At 47.7% G+C, this 27,812-nt stretch overlaps 1 protein-coding gene across 6 annotated transcripts in view; it reads left to right on the forward strand.

Moving 5' to 3' along the window:
- Positions 1 to 638: 638 nt before the first annotated feature.
- Positions 639 to 27,812, forward strand: part of MIB2 (MIB E3 ubiquitin protein ligase 2) — a 107,979-nt gene continuing 80,805 nt past the window's right edge. For 2 of the 6 annotated variants that reach the window (XM_074975168.1, XM_074975169.1), the window contains exon 1: positions 22,016 to 22,209. The gene's annotated coding sequence lies outside the window, so the exon portion shown is untranslated. Of the gene's footprint in view, positions 765 to 15,397; positions 15,565 to 22,014; positions 22,210 to 27,812 lie in introns of those variants that run through there. The other 4 variants (XM_074975165.1, XM_074975166.1, XM_074975164.1 and 1 more) reach the window with 4 other exon arrangements.

Raw genomic sequence — 27,812 nt, forward strand, 5'->3', positions numbered from 1 at the left:
AAGTACGGGTAGAAAGTCGGTAGCAGAACTGGAAACAGAAATCAGGATGACTAATCAGCCGCCCCCTTCACACTAGCGAATGGAACAGAGCAAGCAGCCGAGCCGGGGAGCTGTGAAATGTTCCCAGAAAGGAGGGACTGATCTATCCCCCAACGTGCAAAATCTCTGTGCTGGGGGTGTTGCAAAAACCCTCCACAAGGGAGAGGAGACATAACGGAAAACAAAGCAAAATCTGCCCCAAGGTTCGCGCAGCTCACGCGTGCGCCGGCTCGCCCCCCGGGCAGGGCGGCCCCAGTCCCCCAGATCCGCACGCTAGAGCTGAGACAAGGGGGCTTTGCCGCAGCGAGACCCCAGCGCCCCAGGCTTCAGGAAACTCCCGCTCTGGGGGCCCGCTTCGCCGCGGGCTCCGCACCCTCCCGCGTGTCCCCGGGCGGCGCGCGGGACCCTTTGCACCCAAGCCGGCGGCTGGCGGTGCGGGGCTGGCAGCAAGCGGCGCCCCCCCGCCCCGCACCAGCCTCCGGGGCAGAAGGCCGCTTGGGCGTTGTAGTCCCGGCCCGGCGGCAGGCCCCGTGCGGGGGGGGGGCCGGGAACTACGACTCCCACAATGCTCTGGGCCCCAGGCGGCCCGTCGGCAGAAACCGAAAGCCCGGCGAAGGGAGGCGCGGCGGCGGCCGTGGGGCGCAGGCTGCGGGTCGGGGCTGCTCCGGCGTCTCCCGGCGCCAGGCGCTTCCGGGCCGCGGAAACTTTGTAGCAAGTTTGGCCAGGTCAGCGGGCGGGGGCTGGGAGAGCTCCCGCGGGGGGCGGGGGAAAAGGGGGGGTGGGAAGGTCGAGGGAGGAGGACAGGAGGAGGAGGAGGAGAAGAAGGAGAAGGCCGGGGGGGGCAGGAGGAGGAGAAGGGGGGGTGGGAAGGCCGGGGGGGGCAGGAGGAGGAGGAGAAGGGGGGGGTGGGAAGGCCGGGGGGGGGGCAGGAGAAGGGGGGGGTGGGAAGGCCGGGGGGGGGGGGCAGGAGAAGGGGGGGGTGGGAAGGCCGGGGGGGGGGCAGGAGAAGGGGGGGGTGGGAAGGCCGGGGGGGGGGCAGGAGAAGGGGGGGGTGGGAAGGCCGGGGGGGGGCAGGAGAAGGGGGGGTGGGAAGGCCGGGGGGGGAAGGCCGGAGGGGGGGCAGGAGAAGGGGGGGGTGGGAAGGCCGGGGAGGGAAGGCCGGAGGGGGGGCAGGAGAAGGGGGGGGTGGGAAGGCCGGGGAGGGGGACAGGAGGAGGGGGGGGTGGGAAGGCCGGGGAGGGGGACAGGAGGAGGGGGCAGGAGGAGGGGGGGGTGGGAAGGCCGGGGAGGGGGACAGGAGGAGGGGGAAGGCCAGGGGGGGGGACAGGAGGAGAGGGGGTGGCAAAGCCGGGTAGCCTGGCAGCTCATTCAGGGCAGCGTCTCCCTGGCTGGCTCTTTATTTGGTCCTGGTCCCTTCCTCCATCCGGGCAGAGCTGTGTTCTGCTCCTGCCTCTCTGTTGCGTGTGAGGCTGGGGGTCTGTGCCTGTGTTTCCACAGATGGTGCCATTGCATCACGCTGGCTGAGGGGCCCCAGGGAAACGTGTGGCTTGTGGGTGTGTGTGGATTGGGTTAAGGACAATCAGGTGCAATCTGGGGGGAGAAGGAATAATTGTGTGACTGGCTCTTCAGACTCCCCCATTGTGGAGGGAGCTGGGGGAGTCTCTGGCTGTTAAAAGAAGAGTGTGTGGGGTGGGAGTACAAGTAGGAGTCAATCTTCGGCTTTCCTTGAAATCCCAGCTTGCTTGTTCTGCCCCAAAGAACCTGACTCCTGTGTGCGTTCTCTGCATCGGCTGGGCTGGTTCCTGTAGAACCCCTCCTGGCAATGTATCTTCTGGATACGGTATTAATTCAGAGCCATGCGCTTGTGGGAGATAGCCTGGGGTGGGCCATCGAGCGTGCTCTGAGCTTATCAAAGCTTGCTGGGCCTGGGCCTGGCCAGACCCAACGAAGAAACTTTAGAAGCGAGGGAAGAGGAGAGGCTGCTAAAGCAGTCACGCGATGATAGCCAACAGGGGAGACCTGAAAGCTGATCCCCAGGAACTAGGAAGGCTTGATGCTGGTTATCGTTGATTGACGGGCAGGGATAGATGGTGGGACGAGGTGTAGCAGGATGCGTACTGGAGTCAGGATGTGCACAGTCTCACTTCAGCGGTGGTGGGACCGGTTCTGATCTTGCACTGATGTAGATCCAGAGCAACTCTGTTGGAATGAAACCGCTGCCTGAGTCAGTGCAAGAGCAGAATTAGGACCAGCAGAACGCTTGGTGTCTTGTTGTTGCTCAGTGTTGTGGGAAGGGGCTGAGTCCCGTTGGTCCCCTAGTGGCACTCATGATGTTCCCAGGGCTGATCAGGTTGCTCCTTGGATTTGTTTCCAACAGACCCTGATGTTTCAGTGACTTCAGAGGGAATGAATGGGCTTGTACAGCATATTAATCTGCTGATCGTAATCCTCCTGGTTGTACTACACACAATCTGCGTAAGAAATGAATGACTGGTGAGACGCTAGGTGGGAATGTGTATCTGAGCTTCTTCTGAGGCCCTCTGCTCAGTCTGTAGACCAGCCTGTGATATTCCCACTCAGAGACACCTCAGCAGGAAGAGGAAGAAACAAATCAAGCTTTGTGGTTAATGTTGTGATCCCTAAATGATTTACTCGGGGTTGCACTTGGTCCAATGTCACTTCCTCTCAGTCCCAGTTCCAAAGGGTGAAGGAGAGAGGGTATGAATACAGCCAGGGCAAGGTGTGTAAATTTCACTCCCTTTCCATGGGGTGGAATGGCTCCCTGGCAGGTCTTGCCCAACGGATGAGCTCCTATCTGTGGCATTGGCTCCCTGTGGCCGTTTCTCCAGAGTCCAGGGCTGCTGGAGTCAGGTGCAGTTTGGTTTTTGTTTCTCTTCTCTCTGGCTTTATTTTTGGTGGGTGGTGTTTTCAGTTGTCCCTTTAGGGGGTGAATTCATGTACTTTGCTGTTAATTAAATGTATATTGCAGATGGGTGAGTGCTCTGAAAAGCTTTAAGAGCTTCCCAATAGATTTCTCAATCAGTAAAGCACCTGCTGCTCTGTACTGGAAATTGCTCACAAGTGAAACACATGCTGCTTTCTATGTCTGGCGCACCAGGGGTCTTATGTTTGTACAGTACTTACAAGCTGTCCAGACCTGGGACAGGAGCAGGGGAATATAGCCTGTCAGTGGTGGTAGGGAGAGGGCCAAATTCAGACCTGGAAAGTCAGCAGCTGCGACTCCATCAAAGGCCCAGCACCAGGTCTGCATTTGGCCTAATAAGAGTAGCACTTACCCTGCTGTGAATGTCACTGGGTGCCTGACACAGCGGAGTGCTGGTGGCGTTCTCCCTGGAGAGGCTTTAGGCCAGACAAAGCCAAAATACACTGTGGGCATGTAGGACCTGCACAGCAAGGGACAGGGTAGCCAAAGCAATGGATGCTTCCCATCTTTAATGTATATGATTCTAAGAGCCAGGCTCAGTCTTGACACAAGCAGATTCAATTCCAGTGACTTTAGTGGTGCTGAGCCTGAGCTGGATTTGATCCCCCCCCTTGCAACTCAACACTCACCCTTCTGGCTAAGAGCTATCACCAGATCCTTTGTGCCTCTCCATCCCTGGAGAAGGGATTTACTTGGCTCAGACTGGGCACCTTTGTTACTTAGAAGACCGAAGAGCTGGTAATTAGATAACACCTACTCTCATGGAGGACAATGAAGAGACCATGAGGGAAGAAGGTTTAATCAATCTAATCCTCACCTCCCCCCCCCCCCCCATGCCAAGCAACCAATTACTGTGGTAGCTAAATCACTTGTCTGTGGCTTCAGCTGTTGGTGAGTGAATAAGGAATTGGGAGGAGAGTCCCTGATTTCTGAGGTTTTGTTTTCTGTAAATATTCTGCATTGTTATGGTTGGAGTGCTTCCACACATCACATGTTGACTGGTGTCAGAAAGAGCATGTTTGAGTAACCCTGACAATGAGCTAGCAGAATCGGTGTCCCCTTGTTCCAGTCCATTGCCTTCTGCTCACCATCACTAATGACCTTGTGCTTCTGTGGCAGTTACTTTGAATCAGGCGGTTGAGGATTCGTGTCCCTTCACCACCAAAGCTCTCTTTCTTGAGGCAGCATGGTCTTGTGGATAGGACACGGACCTGGGGGTCAGGTGACCTGATTCTATTCCAAGCTCTGCCACTGACCTGCTGCGTTACCTTGGGGTGAGTCATGTCACTGCTCTTTGTCATCCTACTCTTTCTGTCTTGTCTATTTCTGTTGTAGCAGGGACTGTCTCATGTATTTGGAGCCCTGATCTCAGTTAAGGGGCTGCTGCAGTACAAATAGGTAATAACTTTCCGAGTTGTCATTTGGTACCATCACCTTTGTTTCTTGGTAATAATTTTGTTTCTGTTTTTATGCAGAACCCCAATACATTTCCCTTTCTAGACCCCCTCCCCAGTGCATCCACCTCAGACTCATGGTCTGGGGAATACTTTGTAGAACTGTTTACATTTGATTTGGGGCAGTCAGTGTTGCCTATGTGTTTTCACATGCTTTTTGAGGAGCGGAGTGGGGAGAATCAAGCTTTGGAGAATTTTCCATAACCTGGTGGGTTTCTATTGCTTCTTTGAATAGGCTGTACAGGGAGCGTTGGGGACTTTGTACCTCCAAGGTATGGTACCCACTTCTTGCTGCTGCTTCCACATAGAGAGCCCACAGCATATAATCCTAGAACCATAAGGTTAGAAGGGACCTACTCTAACCCCCTGCTATGTCCTACTGTCCTTGTTCAGTCTGCAGTGGCTTTTTATGCTCAGTGAAGTTTGTGACCTTTTGTGGCGCTTGGTAGCATGGTGGCTTTTTTCAGATCAGCATTCACGACTAATTCCCCGGGAGCTGTGATGTTCACTGACTGTTCCTTGCTGACGCTCGGCATATGGCAGCAGGAGCAGCAGAGGTAGTATTGGCAATGTCACGTCTCTGTCAGAGCTTCAGCTGATGCCCCAGAAGTCTCAGAGCCTGCGGGAGCGGCATATATGCAGTCGCAGTGGCTGCAACCATCTCCGTTCGCTTTGTTTGGAGAGGGATATATTCATGGGAACCTGAACCATCTTGATTGGTGATTCTGGGAGTAACTGACCATCATAGGCTGTTCTGAGATGGCAGCACTCTTCTGATGGCTCCTGAAATGTGCCAGTTTCCTTTCTTCTCTGATCTCTGCTCGTTGCATGCAGCAGCCAGCCACGCTTGCGGTTGAAGTGGCTTGCTGTGGTGGTAACTTGAAAGGCATTCTCCAACTTGATACGTCCGCAGCTACTGGGTCATGTTGCCCTTGCCTGCCTGTTCCTATTTCATCTGTTTTGTTTTTCTCCTCTTCTCAGATATGACTCTTCCCCAGGCCTTGTAGACTTCAGGGTCGTGCTGAATGGAGCCATGCAACTTGTGACAGCTCTGATCTTGCCTTTCTGTTTGAGATTTTGTTTTCGGGGGTGCAGGGGTTGATGGCGTGGAATGCAAGGTTCAGTGAGCGGACAGCTTGCAATTCCCCCCCGCAATGCATTCTGATTTGTAGCTCACCAGGGGTGCTTATCGGGGCGCTAGACTGGTGTCATAACACAGGGCCGGGGGGCGGGGAAGGAGCCTGCTGTGTGACTTGCCTCAGTCCTTTTGTAAACTCGGATTGAAAGACTTTGAGGACTTGGTTGATTCCAGTTTTATTTCTTCTCCTTGCTCCCTGTCTCAGTTAAGATGTGATCAGACAGAATCTCGTCATCTGCTCCTGTTGATTCAGGAAAGCACCAATTGCCGTACTCCTCTAAAGAGGTCAGATTAATGGAGGTTGCTATTAGCAACGAAGAACATCCTCTGTTTTCCTACCTTCTTGGCGGGTTGTGCTGTCCCTTCAGGATTCAGGGAAGGAACCTTTCTTGGCCAACAGCATCCTCCCCAAGATGGAAAACCTCATTACCCTGTTGGCTTAGCCATCCCCAGCAGGGCTTAAACAAGTAGACTTGTTTGCCAGGTGGGCAGGCCTTGCAAGCAAACATGCCAGTTAGGTAGCATGGCCTCATTTCAGAGGTGCTGAGCACCCACAGTTCCCATTGACATCACTACGGCTATTGGGTGCTCAACACTCTTGGGGGAGGGACAGAACCAGGTCTCTAACCTGTCGACGTTGCCTGGGTGCTCCAGAGGCCAGCCTGCCTGCCCAGACTCTGCTAGCCTCTCTTTTATTTTGGACTTCTGATGCCTCTCCTGTTGTGGCTGCTGCTAAATACTGTAAAAACCCTCTATTTTTCTCTGTCTTGTTGCTTTAGGCTCTTCTTGGAACTACAGTACCCAGAGGGGAAGAGGGGGAATCTCATCAAGCAGAGAGTCTTGTGCATCTGATAAGTGAGGAGAGTTGAGTCTTTATTAAGCGTGGGGCAGATAGGATCTGGGCAAGTGAGAGACATTTTTGCATCTCCAAAGCAGATTACTGCTATTGTGCAAACAAGGGACTTAGATTCATAGATACTAAGGTCAGAAGGGACCATTATGATCATCTGGTCTGACCTCCTGCACAACGCAGGCCACAGAATCTCACCCACCCACCCATAGGTGAGGCGAAAAACCTCACCTATATCTGAGCTATTGAAGTCCTCAAATCATGGTTTAAAGACTTCAAGGAGCAGAGACTCCTCCAGCAAGTGCCCCATGCTACAGAGGAAGGTGAAAAACCTCCAGGGCCTCTTCCAATCTGCCCTGGAGGAAAATTCCTTCCCGACCCCAAATATGGCAATCAGCTAAACCCTGAGCATATGGGCAAGATTCACCAGCCAGATACTACAGAAAATTCTTTCTTGGGTAACTCAGATCCCATCCCATCACAGGCCATTAGGAACAGTCTTAAAATCCCAGCTGCTTGGTTAGCAATAAGCACTTTGGATATAGTCCTGACACCTTAGAATTCTTGCCCTGCAGGGTAAATGCCATTGAATAACACGGAGTTTGGTTTTTGTTTTTGCTTTTAAAAAAGGGGGGGGGGGGCGGAGAGAAAATGCCCTCACTTCTCTGTGGGGCAGAGGGGTTTTGAGGCTCCAGCCCCCAGTCTGAGAGCTATAGGTGCTCAGCACCTCTCAGGATCAGGCCCAGCTACCTACAGGATTTGGGGCATACAGACTCTTGTAAGTAAATGGTAGTAAAGAGAGGGTTTGGAAGGGTTAGGGTTACATACACTGGAATGCCAGGCTGATGGCAGAATCAAACTTTTGGGTTAACCTGCTGTTTGGACCCATTTTAGGTGTCTGTTTTACTCTACCCCAGCATTGGTGGGGCTTTCCATGTGCCTATTGAATGCTGAAATGTGGTTTGGACAACAAGTTACATCTTCCCCTCAGTCCACCCATGGAACTGTCTTTGTCCTCAGGAGTTGTGCATGAAGATGGAGAGATGGGTTACAGGTTATGGCAGGCATGGTCTGGCAGCCAGGGTGCGGGATCAGGAACCATTCCTAGTTTTGCCACCAGTTCACTGTGGAATCTTGGGCAAAGTTGTTCACTTCTCTGTCTCCCTATATGCAAAGTGCTATCACGCTCTTCTTAAAGCACATAGATCATTGGAGGAAGGATGGTAAGTATGAGTTTGAAGTACGCTGTGTAGCTAGTAAACCAGCTGATGCTAACAAATCTGATCCCTAAAACCTATTTTGAATGTCAAAAGAGAAAGCAACAGCTAGCTACGCAATTCATTCTGTCCTTGAGCAGCTGGTGCCTCTCTGCCCGCAGGCACGTCCGGACATATTAGACTTAAACATCTTGATTTGCTCTCTCAGCAGAGAAAGGGCAAGGCCCAGTCCCGTGTTGAAAATTGACAGAAATTCCACCCTGATCCTTCTGCTTGCTTGAAGGGGAATCTGGAATTTGGCGGGGCAGGCAATGAAGGCTCATCTGAAATCTTACTCCTGCCTTGTTCTGTGCCCCGAACCCTGCGGGATCAGCTTCTCGTTTTGACATCCAAGAGCAGGAGCGCTGCTAGCCCAAGGTGCTGATATTACCGTCCATTACTCCTATTGTAGCTCTGTTAGGGTATGTCTCCTGTGCAGAGTTAACCCAGGGGATCTGCACCCGGGTCTGAGCAGCCGTGCTGAAAAGCCGTGCTCGAGTTACTGTGTCCTCGCTGGTACTGCTCACTTCTCTGTGTTGCTAGGACTTGTGGGGGCACATCCCAGAGTTCTTCGTGCCGCAGGAAGCGGAGGCACTGTGATTCCTTTCCAACCAATTGTGGGAGAACTTGGCTGTCCTTGGCACACCGCAGGAACGGCGGGAAGGCATTGGAGGACTATCAGCATTTGAGATTTTTTTTTTTTTTAAGGTCGCATCCTCGCTGCAAAGTGGTCTGGTTGCTAGCCCAAGTGAAAGCAGCTCTTGGGCTTTAGACTATAACTTCCACTGCGCCAGCGAGCCTGGAGCGAAAGCTCCACTGATCAGGATTGTGTGTGAGTGAGTGTGTGTGTGTGTGCTTGTGTGTGTGTGTGTGGGGAAGCTGGGTTAGGGGCAACACCCAGGTCAGAGCTTGAGTTAACTGTGCAGCGAAGACACGCCCTTAGATGTTGGAATCCTCTGCTCATCTCTGTATGGTTCAGTGTCTTCCAGGTCATATTCATGGCTTCTTTCTTAAGCTGGAATATTTTGTGTATTTACTTTGTTTTTAGCATGCCATATAGACATGAAAAGACCCACTATCCAATGCTGTGGGTACACTACTGGATAATTAAAAGAACCCTGAAACTAAGACACCAACAGCCTGCTGTCTGCACAATCCAGTCCCTACAGAGGACCTGTGTGTCAAATATCTGCAGAAAGCTAGGGGTCTGATTCTCTATTCCCTTATACCTTACCCAGCCATTCACATTGATAAAAAGCAGGTACCTGACAATTGTTCAGATTTGGTAGTGTTCTGAACCCACTTTGTACCAGGGTAAATTGCTATGCAAAGGGCAGAGTAATGAATCAGGTCATGGGTCTCTTAATGCTTACATCTATTCCCTTCCACTCTCCTGGTAAACTGTCAAGTGTTGTCTTTATACCATGTGGGAGAAGCTAAATGTCATCCTCCCAGCTTGAGAGAACTGTATACCAAATGAGAAATCATCCTAATCATTTCAGTCCTGCCAGATAATGAGTTGCCTCTAAAGCAACCAGTTTTGGAGATTTGTTTTTTGTGGCACTGAAATCTCGTATTGACAGAGCTGGGTTTGATCAGCTTCAGTGACGGAGCCTTTTAAGGTTCTAGGCTGCAACCTGCGAATTATTAGATGTCATTAGATCTAGATAATTAGTCCTGCCACTTGTGCATGGGACTGGACTAGATGACCTTCCAGTTCTATGATTCTGTGATTAAAACACATTGCTGGAACAGACAATATGGGTTCCTTGTGCTTGCAGGGAAGACTGTCCACCAAAGGCCAGAAGGACATTCAACATGCTTATGAGTAATTATTTTGGAGGAGAGGGGAGGTGTAATAAAGGAGAGGTCCATCAAAGGACCCACCTGGACTTTGGCTTCTAATAGCTCTTAATTCTTCAGAGAGCAGCTGAATAGTGACCCCCACCAGTTTGCAGCCAGAAAGTTCCTGTATCCAGCAGAAGCCAGTTGGGAGGATTAATTGTTCTACAGGATTAGACTGTCCGGTGTCTTGTCAACCTCAATTTCAAGCAGACATTGACTGGGGCTGTGTTAGCCTCTAGTCGGGGTAGGGAAGGGCGTTTCTATAATGGGAAACCAGAGCTGCTTATTTTTGGTTGACCTGGGTAAAAAAGAGGAGTTTCTTGATATGGGGAGGGAGAGAGAGAGAGTGTGTGTGTGTGTGTGTAACTGACTGGAGGGCAGCAGAGCATTTACTGGAGTGACTGACTATTATGCAAATTTTTTTTAAAAAGTTCAGTATTGAGCTGACTTATGCAAGTACTATGCTCCCTCCTTGCTCCAGATAGACAATGTAACGTCATGGCGCCTGCTGCTCCACTTAATGCTTTGGCAGCATTTCCATGATAAAGGTTCACTTTCACAGGCTGTAGACCTTGTCCATCAAACTGGTCTGGAATGAGCCTGGGCACTTGAGATCTCACTCTTGAAACACTCCCCTCCCCCGCCAATCATCAGGAGCCTGCAGCTGGGATCAGATTAGGTGACAGTTCAGGCTTGACGCTGAATCACAGCTGTGAAATCAGAACCCTGAAATATCACAAGCTGTCTTCATCTGACTTCACCTCCAAAATGGGGGGAAAACGTCTCCTGGGAGCAACTAATTGCCCTTGAGATTTCAGCCACATCCACTCTGGGAAATGGAACTTCTGGCGTTTGGATCTGATCTCTAAGACAGCCATGAAGTGGAGGTGGTTCAGACCTAGAGATTCAAATGTGACAACCCTGAAATTTGCAGGGGTTCGTACCTGAGGTTCCAGTTCTGGCGCATCTTCTTCATCAGTTTATGCAGTGCTTCATAGCAGTAAAAGGATAAAACATGGAACCAACACCCTGCTGAAAGGGGTGCTTGCCGAACACCCGAACAATCAGCTGTTCTAGGGATGCAGGAAGAACAGAAGATGGGTCTGGACGGCTCTCATGTGTATTATGAGGAGAGCCCTGAATCTCTTGTCACTGAAATGGGAGATTCCATTCAGCACAGAGTGGCTAGTTTCGGTGGACCACGGAGCAAGTTGTACACCAGCTGTTTCTGATGATGTATCATCATTCACCACTATACTCTTCTGTCTAGTCACTTGAGTTCATTCTCTCCCTCTTCGTTAACTTGGCTCAAAAATCAAATGTGTGACTTGAGAGACCTGGTTCAATTTCTGGCACAGCCATCAACTTCTTAGGGCCAGTTGCTTCATCTTCCTTGTGTCTTAGTTTCCCACCTGTAAAATGGAGATTTTAAAAAAAGCTCCCTTTTGCTCACTCTTTGGGTATTTCTATGCTGCAGTCTGTGCATGTGTGTAATTGCAGCATGCGTAGGCATACCTGAGTTATTTTTAATCTAGCTAGCTTGTGGGCCGATAGTAGTCAAGCTGTGGTTTGCTCACACAGCTCTGCTACATGTGTTGCAATCACACACCCTGATTGCAGTGTAGATGTACCCCTTTGTCTGAACAGATTGAAGTCCCTTTGGGACAGGGACTGTCTCTTATTATGTGTTTGTACAGCACCTGGCACAATGGGCTCTGAACTCGGTTGGAAGTTCTAGGCGCTACCATAACACACACACCCCAACTTTTTAAAAAAATTTAGTTGGTGTCTTGTCTTTGCCAACTTCTCCCACATTTGGGACCTGCTCAGAGACTATTTGCTGGTTTGGGGGGAACTTCAAAGCAGGGGTCAAATTTCTGAGAGAGGCTTGCATGGTAAGATTACTGAATAATAGTAAACCTGACAGCAATTAGATAACCCCAGAGTAATGTCTTTATCAAGGTGAAGGGAGGGATGTTAAGTCATTATCTCGTCATTGCAGCTCCCCTTCCATACATTTGAAGGGTCAGACAAGGTCTCCTTCCCTGCATAGCCGCTTTAGACTAGAATAAAGCCAGCGAAAGATGGATGTGAAATTCAATTTAGACACAGGATCAATGGGATGGCATTTGTCAAGGACAGGTGTTGATCACAACAGTGAGATGCATTCAGCGTGTGCTGCTTTTACACATCGCGCCGGCTGAGTTAATTTTAGCGTCTTCTCTCTGAACGTTCCAGTATTTCAGGATGTTGCTGCTCTATACAAAACAATTATGCATAATGAAATGGGGAGAGGCTGATTCTTGAGCAAAGGCATGAGTAATTCCCCCTTTTTACTTATAGTTAAATGTGGTCTAAGAGCAGACAAGGTGTAGGGCATGTGAACAAGCCAAAGTGCTTACAAGTGACGTGGAAAAGCTCTGTCCTTGTTCTTTTTTAAGGGAGGCAGCTGTAGCATGTTTAAAAGCTTGCTACTGGGTAGGGTCTGTCATCAGATACTTGGCTTTGTTCCAAGCTGACTGATATTTAACCTACAGAAACATCATCTTCTCTCTGTCTCGTTTGTTCTGTGCCAGGCTTGAGTGTCTGCAGTTTTCTTGTGGATGCCAATTTGCAAAATTTAAGCCAAACGGAAATTCTAATGGTGTAGGCAAAACATCCCGGTCATTGATGAGGTATAAAGCATAAAGTAATGGTCGGCTTCAGGCTGGAGGTAGGTGGTGTGGGGATTGATGGCTTGGCAAAGAGACATGGAACCTTTCACTTCTCGGTTAGTGGTGTTTGCAATGAGCCGACCTCCTCTGCAGGCCCACTGTGTGAGCACTTTATGTGGTAACAGCTTTGATTTTTATTTAGCTATTAAAGCACCTACCTTGTGCATGAGACACTTTGAGTTAAAAATACAATTCATTCAAAAACCAGCGGATCAGCAACAGATCTCACTCCATGTTGAACCAAAAAGAATACAGCAGGGTGGATTTGATTTAAATCAAATTGATTTAAATCACTAGTCAGGAAGACTCGATTTAATCATGGATTTCTACATAAAAGTGGATTCTTGTTGGTTGTTAAAACATATTCTTCACAACCCAGAGATGTAGGTTTCATTTTTAGAAGGTACACACTATACATTTCTAAACAGTGATTTATTTTGAAAACTTTTCAGATTAGTTTTACAGCTATGTCAGCAAATGAATGATTGTTTGTTTGGTTATTTCACTTACCAAAGGTAATTGGGGCAGATATTTATGAAGTTACTGGGAGGTGACCTATCTCCAATTCAACAGGTTAATCGTTAGTATTTGGAGGATTTTCTTGCCATGCTATATTAGGAGGAGAACATCACCAGACAGACATTTAAATTGTTTTATTTAACTACAACAACGTTATGTATTCTGGATTTTTTTCTTCAACAGCAAACATATAACATTTTAACAAAACAAGCATCTGAATTTTTGAATTTAGTTAAACATTCAAGTTTTTTTAAAATGGGGTTTGTTTTTGTTAAAATTTTTTAAAATAGTTAAATGAAATATTTTTTTTTAAAAAAAAAAACAGCAAACTTAAAAAAAAAACAAACCCACCATTTTTGCTGTTGACAAGCATTTTATCTCTGGAGACCTAAATCCACGGTTTGAGAACTGGAAAACTAAACATCTCCGATGGTATCTTCTAGACTGAGCACTGAGTCCCATTGGGTAGATAGAATGATTAACCTAAATAATCTATACAGAAGCCCCCGGAACCCCATAAAATTGAATCCCTAATCCATGAACTATTGGAACTCCTTTACAAAACTTTTCTTAAACGTTACATGAATATATTGTCTCATACTACAGAATTAGAATTTATAATCCCTATTCCATGATGAGATATCTTTGAGCTATAATGTATCTTAATTAAAACTATTTTTAGCTAATTTTTTTCCCCTCAAAAATCCTATTTAAATAAAATCCATTTATTTATTTAAATCATTATCATTATCCACCTTGGAATATAGTGTCCCCACCTTTCACACACCCCAAGTCTCCTCCTGCCCTGCCCTTCCCCCTGAACAAATAAATGGGGTTTGAGGTATTTTCTGAAGCTCAGTAGATTTGGTCTACTCCAAACCATGGCTGTGGAGAAATTGTATTCAGTTGAGTGTCATATCTCCACCTGGGTTTAGCTTAGTGAAGTGCAATGCTTGTGGATTTGATTCATGGATGAGGTTTGGACTCTTGCAGATTCTCGCTGCTGAATCCCAAATATAGTCATGACTATAACACCAGCCTTCGCCCATAAATGGTCCTCGTTCAGATGCCAGTTCATATTTTTCGTGGGTGCCTCTTGTGTCCCCTGTGTAAAATAGACAGTCAGGAGGCTGTGCCAGGGCTGCATTTGGATATGAGAGATTGCGAGAGAAGTCCTTGCAAAATCAGTTGTTGTTTGCTTGAGGATTTTTAGATAATTCTGAGTGTAATTTGCTAATTATTGTGTGGCAAACGATTGGCATGTTAATCACAGGCTCCCCCCTCCCACCCACAGTAAACATATTTAAATCGCAATGAATGGTTCTGTTACGTGTGGGTATAATGATTATTTTGGGCACCAGAGATGTGCAAAGTGGTTTTACAACAGGCGACACTAAGCCCCAAAGACTGGTATGGAGCAGTGTGAAAACGTTTGTTCCCTGACGATGTGGCAGAAGAGCTGTGCTGGAGGAGGAATGGGATGGAGGTTGGTTTTGACTTGAAAGCAAGTGGGGGAGATGATAAATGGATCCAGGATTGGAGCCTTTAGGTCAATGGGAGTTCTGGCCACCTTTCAATGGGAGTAGGTGTGAAATCCTAAAAGAGCAGAAGTTTGGGTGAAAAGCAGGAAGTCTGGGGCGGGAGAGGGGCAGAGATGAAAGTCAAGAGGGGTGGTGTAAAGCTTTGGAGGTGATGAGAAGACCAGACAGCAAGCCCCAAATGGGGAGCCAGCTTGAGGATAAAGGAAGTGGATAAAAGCCAGAGGAGATGGCCCTTCAAGGGGAGCTCATGCCCCATTCATCATGCTAATAGCCTAGAATGTAAAGTCCACCATGCACTAACTGTTAGAGCGACACGTGTTCGTGTTGGGTAGAGAGGGAGCATTGGGCGCCATGGGAAAGGAAGAGTAAATCTTTAATGTTCAGACCTATTAACCATTGGAAGAACTTTCCAAGGGTAGTGGTGGGTTTTCCATCAAAGACTGTTTTTCAATCAAGGCTGGATGGTTTTTTGAACAGATCTGCTTTGGGAATTATTTCGGGGAAGTTCTGTGGCCTTGTGACACAGGACTTCTGATGAGATGATCACAATGGGCCCTTCTGGCCTTGGAGTCGATGAATTTTCAATGGGATGTAAGCACGTTCTTAGCGCTTTGCTGCTTCAGGGCCTAAATCCTTACTGAAGGCAAGGAAACCGGTGTGTAAACATGTTACCTGAGCTTAATCTAGAAGTTAATGCTGAGACTTGCTAACGGCTCAACAGCCTGCTTGGGTCAAATAACTTATCATCTACTTCTGGCAAAGACCTAACTTTTAGCACTTTTCACCAGAGGATCCCCAGGCAGCTCAGCTATGGGAGTGTTGTCCCCATTTTACAGATGGAGAAGCTGAGGTCTAGAGAGGCCTGCTTGTGTGAAAAGGATTAGCCTGAGAGAGGTTGTGCCATGATTTCATGATGAGCCGGTGGCTGTATCGGGGAGTGTCATATGACAGTGCTAAAGAATTGCAGAAGAGACATTTTCTTCTAACAAAGAACTTCATGAGAATAGGGAAAACAATGTCTCTGCCTTTCTCTCTCTGTCATACAGTGTGCATCTCTGGCTCACCCCCTGGACTGCGCTCGCTCACTCACTTACTCACCAGAAATAGAACCCATGACTCCTGCTTCCCACTCTGTCGGCTAGACTCCACTGCTTCCCTCCTTCCTGCCCTGCAGAGATGTTTCTTCAGGAGTTTTTCTGCAGGAGATGTTTCTTCGTAGTGGCAAGAATACAACTGCAAGAGACTCTTGTGCTAAAAGGCATAGGTAAATCTAGCTTGGATGCTTCTAAGGTGCCATGGTATCTAAACCCTATGGAAGGGGCAGGTCAAAGGGGTGATATTTGTTAAACTTGTCAGTAGATCCAAAACCATACCAGAGCTGTTTAAATCCACTGATTATTTCACAATCATCTCTAGAGATCAGATAAACTGATCGGAAGTAATCTTATGTCAATGGGATACTTCAACGCATGCTTAAATAAACATTTCAAGTGCTCGTCTTTCAGCCTGAAGTACCTAAGTCAGTTGAAAACATATTTGCAAAAACCTATTAAAACAAACACTGCCACCATTACTTCTGGGGCATTTAACCATCTCTGTCAATCTTTAGCAGGTGGATACAGGGCTAGTAAGTTGAAGTTGAGCCTTATCACTTAAATAATCAAATGGATTTGGAGAGTTGGAACAAAACTATTATGGGGCAAAATCAAAAGGGCAGTGTCAACTTGACTTTTTTTAAATGGACTCATTTAAAACATTGCAGTTCCTGTTTGAGCACTGTTCAAATGGTGGCCCTGATTCAACAAATTCCTTAAGCATATACCTAACCTAACCTAAAGCATGTAAGTGGTCCCACTACAGTCATTTAAGTTAGGCACCTCATTCAGTACGTTGCTGAATCTGGATCAGTCTGTTTTCAGTATATGTATATTTTTTAATTCTTTAAAAACAGTTTTTATACAGATTATTCCAGCTCTGGTGATATTTATAAGGGTCTTCTCAGCAAGAGAGAGACAATGTAGGGGAACCCAGTAACACTGACTACCCAGAAACTGCACAGAGTTTAAAAAACAAAACACCACACAGAACACTGGGAAAAAAGAGCGTTTTCATTACCATCTTTCCGTTATCTTATGTGTCACTAGAATTTTCAAGGAAACGTGATTATCAGACAGCAGCCATTTAACATTACCAGAATTACCATTTGCCTATGATATGTAGAAGGCTAATAGCAGAGAATGAGGGAGATCTCTACAATATTCTTATGATTATTATATGCACATCAGTTTATCTGCTTGGTATTATTCTGTATGAATGCATGGAGTTAAATCAAAGAAGTTAAAATCAAGCCCTCGGATCGCTACCCCTTCCTGCTTCTCCACGTGGGCACCAATGATACTGCCAAGAATGACCTTGAGCGGATCACTGCGGACTACGTGGCTCTGGGAAGAAGGATAAAGGAGTTTGAGGCGCAAGTGGTGTTCTCGTCCATCCTCCCCGTGGAAGGAAAAGGCCAGGGCAGGGACCGTCGAATCGTGGAAGTCAACGAATGGCTACGCAGGTGGTGTCGGAGAGAAGGCTTTGGATTCTTTGACCATGGGATGGTGTTCCATGAAGGAGGAGTGCTGGGCAGAGACGGGCTCCATCTTACGAAGAGAGGGAAGAGCATCTTTGCGAGCAGGCTGGCTAACCTAGTAAGGAGGGCTTTAAACTAGGTTCACCGGGGGAAGGAGACCAAAGCCCTGAGGTAAGTGGGAAAACGGGATACCGGGAGGAAGGACAGGCAGGAACGTCTGTGAGGGGAGGGCTCCTGCCTCATACTGAGAATGAGGGGCGATCAGCAAGTTATCTCAAGTGCTTATATACGAATGCACAAAGCCTTGGAAACAAGCAGGGAGAACTGGAGGTCCTGAGATGGCCCTTCAAGGGGAGAACTGGAGGTCCTGAGAGGAGATGGCCCTTCAAGGGAGATGGCCACTCCCTTGCCACTACGAAGTTGCATCATTTCCTTCCCTCTGTCTCTGTTTTTTCATGTCTCACCTCAACCCAAATGTAACTGGGCTGTGGAGCAGCATTTCTGACAAGAGGGCACCACAGTAGCATAGGAATCCAATTCCTCTCCATGCTCATTGATGTGTGCTTCAGTCCTTTATTGGAGCTTGAGGATCTATTTTAGAGGCCTCCCAAGGCTGGTGTCCTTCCTTATTTTAAAGTGCCATCTTCCTCATTTTAAAGTGCCATGTAGGGACTTAGCGCACAGAGTGCAGCTCTCACGGCCTCTGTGAGGTTTAGCATTGGGGGAAAGGTGCCATTTTGCTAGCCTTGGTGACATCCTTGGGACAAATATAAGATGGTGTGAAATTCCCTATTCCCTGGAAGAAAGGATTTCAGACTCCACACCCTGTCCAGTCAGTAGATCTCTGCTGAAGCTGCCAACAAGAGTGCTAATTAGTGCCAGTTGCAGTGCGAATGCTTACAGTGTTGTCAGTTGCATGATTTCAGCATCAATCTCGTGATGATTGGTTTTTCATCAAGCACCAGCTCCTGCTGTCAAGCAATTATGTGAGAATTTTAGCTTTCATCTTCTATAAGTAAGTTTTGTTGGGTTTTTTGTTTTTTCCCCCCTAGTGATCTACAGGAATGGCTAGCTTGTGTTTCTACAGCTTGTGTTATTGAGGCTAGATGGTTGCCCTATAGTTCAACCCCCAACCTGGAGGAAAGGTGCCCTGCTTTTTCATCCCATCAATAATGTCACAAATCGGCAAGGCAGCAGCTGCATTTACCAATTTACACAAGATTTGGTCATCAAAAATCTACAACTTAAAGACCAAACTACAAATCTTCAACTCAAGTGTTATTTCTACCTTTAACGTATGGATATGAAAGCTGGAAATCCCCCAAAGATACCAATTTACATCTTATCACCTTCTGAAGCAAGTGCTTCAGGAAGGTACAAGGTATCAAATGGAAGCGATTTATAACAAATGCTGAGATTCATCAGAGTTCAACTCCCTATCTGTAAAGTTGTCCAGAAAAGAAAATGGAAATATCTGTGTTTTTAAAAATGAAACCAGATCATCTTCCATGGCACGTTTGCCATCGGGTAGCAGGAGGAACGCCAAAAGGAGCCAACCAAAAGAATCTTTCCATCGAGTACTACTCAGAAAGGGAAAAGCTGATGGGACTTAACGACATACAGGTTGTGCAAAGAGCGGCTGATGGTAGACAGGAAGGGCGGAGCCTTGTTCATGCCCACAGCAACGTTTGACAGCATGGGAAAGATTCAGATGCAGAAGGTTTTAGCCTCATGTTTGTGGAGAAAGGTTTGAAAATGTGACCTGAATGTCCCCTAAAGGGTCAGAAAAGAGCCCAAAGTGTATTATTTTTCAAAAGTGTCAATTCTGAGGGGACCCAACTAGTTATGTTTTTTTTTTAATAAATTTTTTTTTAAATACTGCAGGGTTGACGATTCTGTGTTTGTTCACTGGGTCATGAGCTGGAATCGAGCTGGTGACCTAAAGGTTTTAGACCCACTCTAGTTTAAAGAAAACTCTAGCCCCAGTTTGGACATGCTTGAAGAGATGGGCAGCTCTGAAGCTCCCATGACCCACTGGTATGAAAATGTAGAGCCATTCTTTTAAAGTCCCATGACAAGGCTAGTGCTACATTGCAGGGCTGGGTAGACTCTGCTTGTCAAAAGAGGGATAAACCCTGTCAACTGTCCAAAGTGGATAACTAGAAAGTAGCGAGTGGCACACTGAAGGGTCAGCATAGGCTCTTAGCAGCATGACTTCTGGAGGCCACCCACACAGCTGCAGAGAAAGCCCTTAAAGAAATCAGATGTGATGAGTGGAAGATAGCTGTCAGTCGGAAGGATCTCAGGCTTCCGCTTGCATCCACAGCAGGAGAACTAGGTGGTAGGCCAATGGGTGTCACTTCACCATAATGATTCTATTATCTGTTTAATGAGCTGTGTGTGTGGTTTTTATAAATTTTTTTAGAGGTGCTGAGCCCCCAAAACAAACAGAAGGTAGCATTTAAAATTTTGGGTTTGTTTTGAGGTTTTTTTGGCAAAGACTAAATATATTTAAAGGTGAGTGGGATCCATGAGAGCCTTATCGATGAGGAATTGGCAGGGAAACTCAAGGAACTGATCCTAAATGCCTGAGATGCCTGTATTTGCAGCTGTGCCAGTGATTGGGAACCACTATTGTGTCCTTGTTCCTGGACAGAATCCAGCTGAAGTCAATGGGACACCACCAGGCTCAGCACTAGCCCTTTGTCCTCCCCTTCGCAAGTAAACATGCTGTAATAGTTAGTGGTTTGGCACCTCGCTGCTCTACTTCAGTTCCTAGAGGAGTGGACCTTGATTCAGACATCGCTGGCTCTGCTGTGAATCAAGAGTAACCCCACTGGAGACATTGGAGTGAAGTTGCTCTGAATTTGCGCTGACTGATGTGAGAGCAGAATTGTGCCCCAGGCCTGTAAGTCCGCGCAGCCGTGTGCTGTATTCCTAGTTCGCAGTGCTGCATGTTTGTGTACTGAAAATTACTAACCACTTGTGAATTTGCCTGAGCTACGGCAGGAACAGGAAAGGACAAAGCGAGTGGCATTTGTTTTGAGGGAGCTAATTGGCCTGCAGTCATTTCATGTCAGCGTCTCTCTGACCACAAGGCTTGGGTAGTGTTTATGTGATAGTGTTGCATGAACAGAAAGATGCTGAGGACCATTGTGAAGCACAAATCCTCTTTTCTTATCTGGTACTAAAATCACAGCTTGAGTAACCACCTCTCTGTTCTGCCTGTTAAGCACTTATCTCTGATCCAAAGGGATCCTCGTCCATTTCAGTGATCCCTTTGGATATCTGCATTCAGTGAATGAGATTAGTTACTTCCAAATATTGATTTTTTTTTAATTTTTTTTCTTTTTAAAAAAATAGGGCCCTTATTCACACTTCATTCTCAAAATCCTTGCAAAGCTTTCTGCTCCTCATCAATGAAAGCATCACAGCCGCATTGGCTTGAATTCTGTGACGGTCACCCTTCTACCTTCCTAATGTGTAACTGAGAGGGAGCACAGTCTATGGTACAGGACTGACAGTGGTAAGATCGGGATTTACATCCCAGTTCTGCCACTGATTTGCTTTGTGAGCTCAGGCAATTGTGTAAATGCTATGTGCCTCAGTTTCCCTGTTTATATAGTGGGGGTGACTCTCTTGCTATATTTGTATGGGACCTAGTGAAATGGGGGTGCAGTTCCAGTGGGGGGCCTCAAGGTACTTCTGAAATAAAATTAAATAATAATTTTTACCCGCTTTGCAATGATATGTGAACAAAATGGTTAGAAAATTCCTAAAAAAATAAATAAAACCCAAGCAAACCTCTGAGCAAAAACCAGTGCTAGGAAGATGTGTGCTAAAGTTCCCTGCTCTATCACTCTGCTGCTTGCTGCATCCTGTTCCCCCAACCTTTTGTTTCTACATCATCTCTTTAGATTGTAAGCTCTTTGTGGCAGGGATCTTATTTTGTGTTCCTAGAATAATATTGGACACTTAGTGCTCTTCACCCATAGATTTAGAAGCACTTCACAAAGGTGGGGGAGGATCATTAACCTCATTATGCAGAGAAACTGAGGCACAGAAGAGTTAAGTGACTTGTTCTGGATGTCTAGCAAGTCAGTGGCAGACATAGGAGTAGAACCCAAGGCTCCTGAGCCCTGTCTGCCATTATGCCCCAGTGGAGTTTCTAGCATGCTGTTGGGTGATGTCAATAATACTGTGTGAGCATACCCAGCAGGATTTGGTCCCTAATCTAATGCCTTGCACTTGGCTGGCTGAGTGCCGTACCTAGCGAAGACAATGGCAAGTGGATGGCATGTGCCTGCAGTCTGGGCTAGTAAGAACTGTCCCTTTAAGTTACATGTCACAGCTCTCGGGGGCTGTGCCAGATGACAGCCAGAGAAGAGGGAGGCTTTGTGCTGTATTTTAAGCCCCGTTGAGGATAAATGAAGAGCAGGGATTTCTCTGCAATCACAGCTCGGATTTTTCTTCCCACCACACCCGATCTCCAGGCTAAGCAGCTCAGGCAGCAAATCTGTGTAAGGAGAAACCCCAAAGGAGTTTGCTGCTCCAGCCGTGGGGAGGCTGGACCGATCTCAAGTCTCCTGCATTCCTGGACCGTTTGGGGAAGCTTGCCACCTGGTTTCATTTAACAAAGTGGGCACGTTCCCTTTTCTTGGAGACAGGGAAGGGGCTTTTTTGTACTGACGTGTGGGGCTGGGGGTGCTGCTGGTTTCCAATTCAGCACCAGCGTGTGCCCAGAACAATGCCATTCTGAGAACTGAAACAAAACTGCAGCAGCTGTTTCTCTCTGTGGGAACCTTTCTCCCACTTCCCCCCCCACCATTCAGCTTCTTGACTCTGCTGGTACAAAGAGGAGGCAGACTGCAGGCTTCCAGGGTGTTAAAATAGCAGCAAACAGAAGAACCTGGGATCCTCCGTGCTTAATTTACCCTCTCCCTGTTGAGTCAAACATGGAGACTTAATGTCGAATCTTTCTGGGAATACAAACCCCTTTTCATGCCTTCCCACCCCTACCCCCCAGCCTGGACTCTCCAGATACTGTCAGTTTCTCCTGTGGCAGCTCTTGAGAAGGCAGATCTATTTTAATAGCTACCTGTTTAGATGTACCAGCTGTAGCCTTTGAGGGGGTGGGAATACATCCTGGAGGGGGAGTGGAAGGATGTAGCATGAATCTTAACCTCCCAGCTGCCTGTTCGGACTCGCATTACTGGGTGGCAAGGAAGCTTTTGGATCTTCCCTGGCAGACCTTTGGTATGCTCTGCTCTGCTCCAGAGAAACTGTCTGTACTCGGGCACGTCTGCGGAGATGCACCTGCTTTGCTGCTAACAGGTAATGGCTTTTCCCAAGCTGAGTTGCGTTCAGTGCTGTCTGTGCCAAGGCAGACTGTCTGTTTGAATAGCTTGGGAGGGTCTGATGATGACGCCCCTGTCCTCCAGCCGCAGGGTTGTTCGTAAGAAATGCGCCTCGGTGTGTCAGGTGAACATGTTTGGCAGTTGCTGTGGCACCCATTTTAAACGGAGGCTGGAACCGAGCGTCTTCGCAGGGTTATTTGTCGAATGCTTGCCTCAGTTCTGCATTGACTCCTAGGGACCCTCCTGCCGATTCTCCCTCTTGGATTCAGGTCGGTTTTAACTCCATAACTTTAGAGTGGGGAAGTGTTGGCACTTGAAACTTGTGGCTCAGATAACTCTGGCCTCAGTCTGATGGGCACCAGTGTGGCCTCACTGACAGCTCCCAGTCCCCGTGAGCCTTGCCCCCACCCCATTACACGCCCTACGTGTGAAAGACCAGGCAGTTGTAACCAGTTTTTGGAAAGGGTTTCTCAGCCTCTATTTCTTTCCACCTTCTTCACACCCACCCCACTACCTCGAAGTAGAGTGAAAATGAAGAGCGGGCACTCTGACCTGCTGGGTAAATGTTAGACACTGCAGGTCTCCATAGTGATGGATCCTGCATAGTTACAGGCTGGTTCATTGACCAGTTACAGAAATAAAAGCCTTTCTGGGGGCTGGAGAGAAGGACAGGGACAGCAAATCAGGTTGACTTTTGAGAGAGTGGATTATTTTTTTTCAAAAGTCGTTTGTGTATTAAAGATAGAAGGTTTGGGACTTTTTAAAAACATTAATACAATGGGAAATGCAGATTTCCCCCCCCCCTTTCTACAGTTTAGCAACAAACAGAAGCCCCCCAGTTGCTTGGCCTAGTATGTCCTATTAATCCTAAAGTTTCATTTCAGCTAACCCATGTGAGCTGGGGGAAGGAGAGTGAGGACTGGGGGGAGAAGTGCGAGTTTGTAGCATTGCTTGGCTTATTGGGGTTGGGGGAAGTGGACTCTGCATTTACTACACAACTGATCCCTTCAAGTGGGCATCTTTAAGGCAGGTAATGTACCCCAAGGACAAGCAAACTTAGTCTGAGGAGACAACCTCATCTGGAAAATACAGCATTGCTTTTAAAAACGCTGTTGGTTGCTAGGCTAAAACTGCCCCAGATGGTCCTTCCTGGCTCCTCCCCTTGCCCCCCTCCACAGCGCAGAAGTAACTTGAGCACCAGCAAGTTAGCCCATTGGTTACGCCTGCCTGCGTAGTACAGCTTGTTTTGTTTCCAGTGCCAGAGGATGTTGGAAGGTGCTGCAGAGGTGAGCAAACAGCAGCGTAGTTGCAACATTGCAGGCTGACTTTCTAAGGCTAGCTTGACCGAGGAGTTGTGCGCACAGAGCAAGCGGGCAGTGTTTCCCTATTCCTTTAGCCAAAGTATTTTCTTACCTCTCTAAAACGGGATTGATAGCTCTCGCTTCTGCATCACAGTAGTCTGAAGCTCTGGAGCATAATCTGGATGCTCTTGATTTACGTGAAGCTCTTTTAGGGTCAGGATTCATGGATAGTGTTCTGTCTCTCGGTAAGTTATTTTAAACCCCAGGCTTGTGGCAATGGAAGGTGGCACTTTTCCCTTGGTCATCCTGGCATCCCTGCCCCTTGTTCCCCAGAACTGTATGACTCAAACATCTTGGGGGGGGGGGGGGGGCTCTTTGTTTTAATGAGCAGTGTGTTAGGAGAGGAGTGCTCCCACCTTCATCTCCAGTAAAACTCAGGATCCCGACTGCTGCTGACTTGTCAGACTGTGTATGTTGTAACTGCTCTAGTCATCTGGGTGGAAACAAAGAAGGTTTTGATTCTCGTCCTTGTCTTACTGTGCTGAGCACGTACAGCTCTCCCGCAGATTAGGTGAGAAGGCAACATGCTCGGTACCCGCTTGCGTGCGTGTGAAAGGCGCGCGGCAAAAAGGCAGCCTCCTGGGTCAGCAGTCAAGGGACTGCATGAAGGTCGCTGCCGCACAGATAACTTCATTAGCATCACAAGCGTACAATGGAATATGAAACAGCCCGGAAAATGACTTTCGCTACGGACTGTCTGTTGGAACCTCAGATTGTCAGAGCAGAGCTGTGGAGAAGGTTGGCTGGACCCTTTTGTCTCCTCTTATGAGCCTTATTCACAGGGGCTGGAGACCTGTGAGGCCAGACTGAGGCTCAGTACGGGCGTGGCGGGGGCAGTAAAACGGTCTGGTGGTAGTTGACTTTCAGATCTGTATTCATTACAGTGGCTGTTTGGATTCCTTGTAGCTTAAGAGGACTAACTAGCTCAGCGTCCCTTCAGGTCCCTCTGGTATCAGCACAGACCTCCGGCAGCTCTGCCGTGCGATGGCCAGTACCGACTCATAAAGCGAGGTCTGCTCTAACACCAGCGACGACCAGCCGAGCGGTGGGGTGGCGGAGTCTCTTTCACAAAGTGCCCCTATGCAGGTGTGGGCGTCCCAATGGCCACGGTGCAAGTAAGGCCTGTCGCGAAACCATAATGCAGGGCGGAATGCTGCGAAGGGGGAAGGGGTCTCTGGATGCACAGAAAAAACGATGATGTGTCAGCTGCGCTCAGGGTGCAGAGTGACGTAACCCAGGCCCTGCTGAAGTGAGGCTGGTGCTCGGCTATGAGCCCACCCTTCCATGCACCTTTCACAGCACATGGGGGGTGTCAATCCACCTGTGGCTTGAGTAGCCACTGGCTAGCTTGCTCCGCTGTTTAGGTAGCAAGGGAGTGTCCTCAAATCACAGTAACTTTTTCCTTTTGCGGGTTTGAGAGGCAACCTGGTGTGATTACTTTAAAAGCAATAATTAGTTCCCTTTAAAGACCAAACCCTCTGGAGCCCTGGCTGCATAGTTCACTCTAGGCCTTGGGGGTGGACGAGTAGCATTCAGCTCCTTGCAATGAGGGGGACACAATTCTCCACACTTCCTTGGGCCACATACTGCTCTAATTCCAGGCCTCTCCCACACTTTGTCAGTCACAGATTCCTCTCCCTCTTGTATGCCATGCCTCAATTTACTCAGGTGTGACAGCAAGACTTTGCCCAGGGGAAGCTGCGCGGGAAACTCCATATTAGCCACACTTAGGTCCCCTAGCTTGCTCTCCTCCCCTAGCTTTCTCCATCAGAATAGCTGATTGTGGGCCCCTAGGGAAGTAGTTTGGCTCAAAACAATGCAAGAGGAGCCCGTTTACGGAACTGTGATCTGGAACAAGGGGAGAGCAGGCGAATCCACAAACTGATCATGTTTAGGAAATGCTACAAAACCTTCTACTTCAAAAAAGCCTTTCCACCATAAGAATGGCATAGAATGGTACGCTCAACACTGAGATGCCCCTCTTTGTTTCTAAATCCCCTACCACCACAAATTAATTGATTTTTCCTTTCTAGCATTTTTTTAAAAAAAATTAACCCCACAGCCCAAAGCAGAGTTTTGACTATGCAAGGTTCCAGAGATCCTGTCAAGCCCAACAGGGACATCGCTGTTAATGATTTTTAGGTGGAAAGTGCTCAGATACTAAGGGGATAGAGTTTTCTCCTGCTGCCCAAGAAATAGAGACCAACAGGTGGTCTATTAATAGTGCCACTCTAAAGCAGTGTTATAAAAGGGGGATCCTTTCTCTGCCCTTTGTAAGGAAGGAAGTACTCGGTACCCCCATTTTACGGAGTGGCAAGTTGAGGCAGAGGGGTTGAGTGAGTTGGCCAAATTCATGCAGTGAATCAGTGGGAGTTCCTTGCCAATAATTGTGTTTTCAGGACATGCTTCTCTGTTCTGGTCATTTGACGTACCATTTTTTTCCACTGAAGAAGACTTAAAAATAAATCTGATCTTCCCTGGAATGTCCACCTACATTTATATATGTGATGGTCCAGTTATGCCTCAAGTCCATAGGGTGCCACAATAGAAGTATGAGTGCTGCATTTTATAAATTGTTGTATGGAAATATGATTGCATATGCTCATTTCGCTTTGCCCCCGTCCCCAACAGAGCGAGAACTGGAAAACAGCATAAGAGGAGACAAGGTTATTAGAAGTTCTGTTGTTACCCTGCAAAGACTGAACAGAAATCTAACCATTTTTATTTGCCCAAAATGTTGTATTCTGTTCCTCAGTGGACATTGAAGGTGGTACATGGCCAGGGGAGGAGTTTATTCTTAGGCCTCGCTAATTCTACTGTCATTGTTGTGTGTTATTTTTAAACACCACAGTGCCACACAGGGTACCAAGTAGCTCCCGCTCCACTCCATGAACACTAGACATCACACTTGCCTTTCAGTTTTTCCCCTGGTAGAGAGGTGCCCGGCCTGGCTGGAACTGGCCCTGCATCCAGCATTTGCAAAGGGATGTTGTGTTCGTAGTTTCTTGTCAACATCGGCACCTTGGTATCCTGTACTGCTTACTTGTAGAATGTCTTAGGGGCCAAGTGCAGTGGTGTTGTAGCTGTGTTTGGTCCCGGGATATTAGAGAGACAAGGTGGCTGAGGTAATCTCTTTTATTGGACCAACTTCTGTTGGTGAGTGAGACAAGCTCTTGAGCTACGCAGAGCTCTTCTTCAGGGGCTAAAGAGCCCTGCCGTGGGATCGGGGGAGCCAGGAGATGCACTAGCATGAAAGGATGCTGCTGGGGCAGATTTTCAAAAACACAAATAGCAATTAGGTCTTAACTTCCATTGAAAGCCCATGGGAGAACCTAATTGTCACTTGTGCCTTTGGCAACCTACCCTAGTGCCTATGTAAGGACATCCGCCATACCCGGGTTTGGACAGGTTTGTGACTTTCTGATTCAAAGGTCATGAATGGGCTGCATCTACACCAGTATTATCTGCTATCCGGAGCAGACACCTAGACCATTCACTGGGCCCACCCTAGACAGCAGGGTGGCTGGAACATGCGTAGCTGGTCCACACTGGCACTCCTGCTAACATCAGCTGAGCTGCACCATAGGGAGATAGTAATAACACAGACCAGTGTAAGGGGTGGCTATTGTCTGCCAATAATCAGCTTTTTCTTTCCAAGCACATTCAAAATTGTCTCTCCCAGAATCAGTCCCAAGCTGACTCCCCTAGATAAGTGAAATGGGCAGCTCCAAGTGACGTAACTGTAACTGTGCATTGGAAATGTTCTGGCTAGCTTGCATGTCCTGCTCATCTATTTTAAAGCCTGGGGTGCGAGGGTCACTGCATTGAATAAAAACCAGCTTAACCTATTCAATCTGCCAGGCAGATTTCATAGCCAGGGTCTGTCAGAATGGAAGCAACAACACAACGAAATCCAGCCCCGCTTTATTTATTTATTGATGGGGTGGATTTGGAATTGCCTGTTTCTGTGCAGAAAAGAGGCTTTCAATTTGCTTGGTAAAGGCAGCTGTCACTTTAAATGCAACAGCTGGGCTGTAATTAAGATTTAATCTAAATGAGAGAGGAGCCTTGCAAAATAAATATATAATTTTTCCAGCTGTGCACACTGATGACATCGCACATGCAGGAACCAATGACAACACTGATGATGATGTTGTGTTTAAAGGCCTGATTATTCAAATTTTTTTCCCTGCTTCTAGGGCTCTGTAGCTGGTTTACC

This window comes from Natator depressus, chromosome 18, assembly GCF_965152275.1.
Source record: "Natator depressus isolate rNatDep1 chromosome 18, rNatDep2.hap1, whole genome shotgun sequence".
In the NCBI taxonomy this organism is placed as follows: Eukaryota; Metazoa; Chordata; order Testudines; family Cheloniidae; genus Natator; species Natator depressus.